Source organism: Dreissena polymorpha, chromosome 8 (genome assembly GCF_020536995.1).
Source record: "Dreissena polymorpha isolate Duluth1 chromosome 8, UMN_Dpol_1.0, whole genome shotgun sequence".
Taxonomy (NCBI): Eukaryota; Metazoa; Mollusca; class Bivalvia; order Myida; family Dreissenidae; genus Dreissena; species Dreissena polymorpha.
The window spans coordinates 92,408,626-92,416,812 of NC_068362.1; positions in this window are offsets into that span (position 1 = coordinate 92,408,626).

The following is an 8,187-nucleotide window of genomic DNA, read 5'->3' on the forward strand; positions in this document are numbered from 1 at the left end:
AATTTCAAAGTGATGTAAGGAAGTGTTACAGACAACTACTGTTGGTGACACGTGTAAGACACAATTAACATGATACTTTGCCAGAAACCTAATCTTAACAGTATCTAGGCCTAGATAGAATCTGGTTCAAGTGAGGTCCAAAACTAGGTCACCAGATCAAATCTTAAAATCAACTTCTTACACTATAGCAGTCTTTATAAATCAATCTTGATTAAACTTAGTCTGTATACAATATGTTGGCACAATTTTTGTCAGGATCAGTATAGGTTAGAAAATAGGTCACATGGTCAAGTCTTCGAAAAAGCTGGGAAATTCTTATATTCCGAGCAGCTAAATGACGCTTGTGAGGTACCTAATAAAACATTTACATGTTTTTATTTAGAGTGAATAGCTCTATTCAGCAATATTTTCATGTAGCGATCGAAAAATACGATACATTGAAATGGTAAAATAGCTTTTTATTTCATCGATTTCGTTTTGAGAAAAAAATATATAAATAAATAGTGACTAATCAGAAAAGGTTTTGAGTCTATAATTTAATTACCAGTTGACCGATTAGAAAAGTTTTTGAGTGAATAATTAAATTATCCTATTATCGCCGTGCAGTGCATGTAGTTATGTAATTCCTGGGAGAAATCGTATCGGTGGGTGTAAGATGCCATATTTTTTTATTGTTGAAGTTTATTTGTATGCTTCATCGAAAGAAAAATATATACTTGACAACTAGAACGATGCACAAGCGTATACATCTTCATATACGTTGAACAAACAATAAACATACGTTTAAAAATCAACGTGTTATTCAGAAATACAAACCAGAGAGTGAATTATTACATAAAATCGCAAGAGAAATGTTCATAGTGACCCAGTTGCACCGCCACTAAGACAGTTCCATGCAACAAGTCTGCTGGGCACAGGGCATATTACTTTAAAACCATTTCTATTCGAAGTATATTAAAGGGGCATTTTCACAGATTTTGGTATGTTTTGAAGTTTATCATTAAATGCTTTATATTGATAAATGTAAACATTGGATATAAAAAGCTCCAGTAAAAAATCAAGAATAAAATTTAAAAAAAGAAGAAAAAAGGTAACCCTCAGCAGGGCTCGAACCACTGACCCCTGGAGCACTGGAGTAAAAAGTCTATCACTTAGACCACTCGGCAATCCTTCCGAATACAGATGTTAGATTATTTTATACTTTATATAAGCAATCCTCGTAGTTCCACACAATATAGCGACAACAACAAAACTCCCCAAATTATAAATTCGTTTCGCGTTGCAACGCTTTATAGATTTCGGGTTTTAAAATCGTCAAAAGATGCATACTGTCTTATGGCTCTTTTAGATCATGGTAAATGTTCAGTATTAATCTTTCCTCACAAATGTCATAACTACAAAGAAAATTTGAGAATCTGAAACTTTTTGCAATTTTGTCAATTTACCCAAACGTGAAAAGGCCACTTTAACGTTCGTTGATTCTGTCGGTTGGTTACCTAACGAATAATTGTATCCAATATTTAATTTGTTTCAGAATTGCCAGAATTGACATATATAGCCAAAATTATACACTTACACATCTTGCTTTTGTTTTGCAACCCGAATAAATCAAGATACTATATATAAAGAAAGTACATGTGCAATGCACTGGGTACTTGGCTGACACTTGACATTTCCTTTTAAACCGTATTTAGACATATGGTATAAACGTCAATTCCTGTAGTATTTTCCTGTACTCAGATAAGTGTGTTAAAACCTGACAACTAGTCATAAGATGTTTGGTACACTTTTAAACAATATAATTTAGATTTAGCAATTTTGCGTAGCTTTCGTCAGGTTTTCATGCCTACTTAACTAAAATTAGGAAGTACTCAAAACGCAATATTTGACGAAAATTTTGTATTTCTGTTTTTGGTTCTATATTTTTATTTCCTATTACGCATTTTGTGAACGAAATTTAGGGAAATATGTTCATCCGGGCATGACCAAAACAAACTTATGTGAAAAGTGCTCTGCAATAGAGAGATAACCAAATGATATGGTGACCAAAAACGGCGAAAACCCGTTGTATTTCTTTAAAAATAGTTTTAACATTGTTATCGTAATTTTATGACGTATTCTGAATATCTTATGCTTAATACATTCACTATGTATAAGTTTATAAAAAATGTAACTGTTTCAACAAGATGTTATTTATTATTTATTTGATGATGACATTACGAAAGGACACTTGACTCACGTTGTATAACAAAACAATCCTAAATCACTCAGAAAAGTTACGGCAGTTGTTAACTCTCCTTTGTTCTGCAAAATTTAATGCACAGTTTTTTTATGTGAAGTTTATTTTTTAAGCCCATGAATAAATCGCTGTTACTTATAGATAACTTATCATTTGATGTTTTATATCTGCATTTGAACACAAAATATAGCTGTAGATCTTCGTGGTTTATCATCTAAACTGAATATATGCTTAATTATTTGTCCTCGCATTAAAACTAAAAAAAGGAATGTAAGCTACGTAAATTAATGTCTAGTGCTGGGGTTAATTATGCGACTAAAATCCATAATGATGTCTTTCAAAATGTTAATGATATTGTTATACATGGTGCAACAAATTGAAAACCCGGAGACGTCGCCAGTAGAAAATCTTTTGACACCTTTTGAAAATTATTCAGTTCAGAAAAATAAAACAAACAGGACAAGACAATACATCACATCCAGGGTCACTGCCTTGGAACGGTCCCTGCAAAGCATCGGGTGTTTTACACCTATATCAACTACACGCCACACTCAGCCAAATATTTATTAAAAAAACACGCAATTGTTAATTAGCAAGAACCTAACAGATTGCTATTAAATTTACCAGAAATAAAAGAGGAAATAAATAATTTAATACAATTAAACCTGTATTGTTTCTCTGCCATGATGGAATAAAGTCCGCCACTTACCTTTAACATGATCCACCGAAAATATTTACTTTGTTTAGTGCCTTCAACCCACCTTAACATTTACTAAAACCAGCACATGTTAACTGTATGGTGTTTTATTTATAGTTCAGTCAATTTATGTTAAATGCTATTCTTGTCACATTTCAATACCACAACGTTTATACAAGTAAAATAACGTTATGTAAATAACTAAATGTGTGACCGGGAGAACAATATGTTCTTATATAGACACAGTGATTGATTTAACCACAGACGGTAAACACTGCACTTTTGCCACATTGTAATTATAATTGAAAGTATAATTTATCGCAGAAAAAGCATGTTCAACTAAATGGTTGATTTATTAAATGAACAGAACAATAAGGATATAAAGACGTCAATGCATATGGCAAGACACGACTTAGGTCATAAAGGTATTATTTAGTGATTTAGTGAATGATATTCGGTCACGATCTTTGTTGACTCTTTTCGAACGCTTGGAATTATCATTTCCGCAAGGAAAATAGCGCCGGTTGCTGGAAATCCGTTACATTTTGAACAAAAAATACTCTGTTCAAGGTAACGTCGTATCGTCATGATTTTTTATTGAAACTGGAATGACTGTGACAGAATTTAAAAAGCCAACTCTCAGTAATTCACATTTTACCAGTTTGTTACAACACATTTGACTACCTTTTAGTAAGTATTTACTCCCCATAACAACTCTGTTATGAAACCTTTTTTGTAAATTGTCTCTTAGTCCTTTCAGTTCCAGTTATTTTGTTGCATGCACTTGTTCACGTCATCAAATTCAAATGCGAACACCTCGTGTTGATGCAGAGGAATGTAAACAAGAATGTAAAATGTTTAAAGAAATAATCTATATAAGAGACATGCGTGCGCAAGTTTGTTATTCAGATTGTCCTCGATAGCATTTTTTTTATCATATTTGCTCTAATTGGATGTTGCGCTTGTCGATATAAGTCATTCAGATTAATGTGTTTATTCTTAAATCAAACTTTGATTTGTAATGCTGATTAAGTATAGAAGCATTCGCAGTTTTAACCAACACGTCGAAGATGTTGTAATACTCAATTTTGACATAATTGCCCACAAAGAGAAAATATCTGGAATCAGACCGACAGAACAAACACACTCTTACAAACATTTTCTTGTATACAATTTTAGGTTTAGCCGCATGCAGCGTTCTTGTGATGTCAGGACACGTTTTTTTTTGTGCATGTTGTGGTTAACAAACCATGAAGGCGTATTTCTTATAGCCTGTCAATCATATGCGACCAGCGTTCATTAATTATGCATACATGCTATAATTTATTCAATTTGGTAGCACATGGCTGCAAATCTCATATTCACTTAGCTCAATTGAATATTTTCAGAAACTATTTCATATATCAAGTTGCCATATGGCAAATAAAAACCATTGTTGTTATCTACTTATTTATCGCAACAGGAAAATGCACTTATGCGCCCACTTCTGCCAAGCACATGTTCACTAACGGTAACATGTTATTAAACGTTATTTTACGATAATCATTAAAATTGAGCCGATAAAAGATACATTAATCATAGCATCGGGAAAAGTACACATTTCGCGGCATTCGTCTGCCAACCACATATCCGATTTTCCACATGATCATTCATTTGTAAACATGCCGTCATATTTAATTATTTTGGTGCTGCTTATTGAATACAACTCACAATTTTTTGGCATATCAATGTACTGTTTGGTAACTAGTGGCGGCATTAAATATTTTAAATTAATAGTGTTAATATCACAATTACTGTCTTTCTAACAAAGTATAATCATGATATCCAGGTACCGTAAGTGAGTGTGAAATTTACAGTAATAATTGAATATAAGACATCTTTGGGTTTATTGCAAATTGCTCCATAACCTACTTAATTTTGCAATCTCAGTACAGTAAAAAAAAGGTAATTACTTTATCGTTTACATGCTATGTTTGATTTTCGTTTTAAAAACGTTTAACATTGCCAAGGCTGAGACCCCACATTTTATTCCTTAATGTTAGTGTATGTGGTGTTTGCGCAATCGACCACCTGCCATTGTAAGGGACCTCGTACTCTTAATAAGATTTCACATATGAACAACTCAGCTTTTACTGATTATACTAGCAGCAATGCTCGATAAACATCTTGCATATTTTATTGCTTACCTCTATTTCTTGTTGATGCTTTGTCCAGTTACTGTTTTGTGTAAAAGGCAACATGTTATCGAAATCCGTTTCATCAGTGTATTTATCTTGCAGATGTTTTAAGTAAACTTTAATTCTTTCAGTGCTGGAACCGAACTTTGAAAGCCTTTACAAACAGTTTGGATCCAGATGATACGCCACAGAACGTGGCTTCTCATCAGGATCCAAACTGTTTGTTATTCTGATTATTTTCTTTGAAAGAAATCGAAGAAAATTCTAATTTTAGAAATTCAGCAGACGACATTTTAGCAGACGACAAATTTCCCAGCATGCAAAGGGTTAAACAGGTCGAGATTAAGCAGCTATATCTACTTTGCCCTTAGACAGTTGATGTAAAGCCAAGACGTCATGACACAGTAAACTCTCTTGTCAAATTAAATCGTGTGGAATTAATTAACGTTAAATTGACTATAATTTCTTACGTTATTCAGCTATCAATATTCATGTTCGTAAGGTGGTAAGTGGCAGATTACGTCAAGTCTGCGTTACTTAAAGGTGTCGTTGTTTCAACACTTCTCCTCGCGTCTCAGTTGACGCATTTGTGGGTTGTATCCCAAACCGCGAGGACTTATTTTATACTGGAAGGTAAGAATCAGACCATGCTTGCGATATACAAGCTGTTGCAAGTAATCGCTTTAAAACAACATCAACAATAGGGAACAATAAATTACCAACTAGGTTGGTTAATGGATTATTTTTTAATACTTTAAGGTCAATTTTTAAAAATGTCAAATAAACTGAGTACAAGCGTCGACGTACGCAAACGAAATTTTAAATAAAATATTCAAACAAAAATCACTATACGTAATATTGCTGGATTTGTTTTATTTTAGTTACCATATTTGGATTATGTTTTAACAGCATTTGTTTTTCAATAATAACAATGAATATTTCTTTGTATTAACTAGTGTTTAAACCCCTTAAATGAAAGAACACGTGTTTTACTTTAATAAAATGCCGCATTTAGTCATGTATTTTTAGTTCAAAATATCTAATATTCTTTTAATAGGATTGTATAAGGTATACATTTAACTAGGTTTTACAAAAAATTGGTGCTTAATGTAAGTAAGATGTTTTTAGTAAGCTATGCATACAGCTTTGCATAATACTTTTACATGATTTTCACATTCTTAATATGTAATCTTTAATCACAACACAATTACTGTACATCTTGTTAACAATAGCGAGTTTGTTGTGGCAAGTCGACATTATGAGTTATGTTGGGACGTGAGCAGACAAAGGCGTGTCATAAAACTGCTGTGCAAATACGCAAACATATAAAGCATGATAAACATGAAAACAGTTAAACAAATACAGGTTAATCAAGAAGGAGATATTCCGCCTAGACTGGGTTTTTGTAAAGACGGGACTTTTTTCAACGAAAAAGTGTTAAAAAATGGAAACTTTCGTCCCTGATTAGACCTACGGACTGCACCAACTACTAGTCTGGTACGATACGTTCTGCACATGCATTCGCCCGATCTTCCCTTAGCGAGGCTCATATTTTCTGATAGCTATTTTGTTTTGTGAAACCTACAGATGACTGGTCGATTACTATACTAGTATAGTCTAAGTTGGGCTTTTGATTTAATCGGTATTGTGAGTCAAAGCAACTTCAGAAGATATAATTTAAAGTTATGTCATCATGGGTATTAACTTTTGTATGTATCTTTTGTTTGCCATGCCATCGTTAAATGAGTACTTTGCTGTTAAATTCACTTCCTCCCTTATGAGTTTAACCTGTCCAAAAAACAAATTTGAACATTAATGTTTGTATTGATGTTTTATTATAAGTTACGATAGTGTCAGTGAAAAGCCAAAAAGAAATCTCGTAACCTGTGTGCGCCAATTATATTTTTCGAAAATTGAAACATCTGATATGTGCGACAACTGTTGTTTATTGATATTGGATTCTATTTTTATTATATCGCTTTAGAACATGTTATTAGTTTTTTGGTAACAAAGATCTTCAATACTTCTTTTTCATTCCTTTGTCAGCCGTTTATGTGATAATGTAAATTGTTATGATTTTAAATGAATTCATTTGAAGTATAACGAATAGAGTTTATTTTCCAAAATATCCAACGCATTAGATAAATAACATATCGTGTGAAAAATATAATTATAGAAAAATAATAATAATTGTAATATTAGGCTTTTTTATATACGAATTGAATGAGCACATCTCCAAAAAAATGAAAATATAGTTAAATGTACTAACAGTGACACAATGTTTGTATAAAACTTCAACAAACGATTGAAAATTAAAAAAAAACTATTTAGATAAATCAGGAATACCTCACAGAATTGGAATCTATTGCCGAAAATTGATTGTTGACACATACACATCTATTTTTTATTTAAAAAATAAGGCATTCATTTGACTATTGAGAAGTTAATGCATGTTTTATGTCTAATCGGTATTCGATATGAATACTTCCGATATAAGGTAAGTTTCTATTTACACTAAAATGTGAATCACTCTGTGCAATGTGTGAGTATTTGAGCCTATTATAAACCGGTTAAAACCCCAAATATTTTCTCGAGTCCGCTGCCTGGTTAGGGCAAGTACTTGGTGTCTTAAATTGACATTTAAGGAACGCTCTCACGGCGGGGATCGAAGGCGTGCCCTCCCTGTCGCTAGACGGACACAACATCCACCACGCTACGGCGATTAAAATAAGTGTACAGTATTGGTTTGTGTGCATTTGTTTAATGCTATTTCTGGTGCCTTCTTATTGCGTCAGTCTGGTCAGCTATTGCGATAAATAAAAGACCGCGATCTAATCATTCTTGGATATGGTGTCCGTCTAGAAAGCGGGAGATCACGATTTTGATCCATAATGTGGGAGCATTCTTTATATCTTCCCCAAACATACATGTAGCACGTACTGGGTCCACCCAGGAAAATGGACTTGAGAGCGTTGCAATAAGAATTTTAATTCCGATGCAATCGAACTTAGATAAATAGGTTTCGACTAAAACTGTTTCTATTACAGCGACTGCACAGCAGTATTGCAGAGATG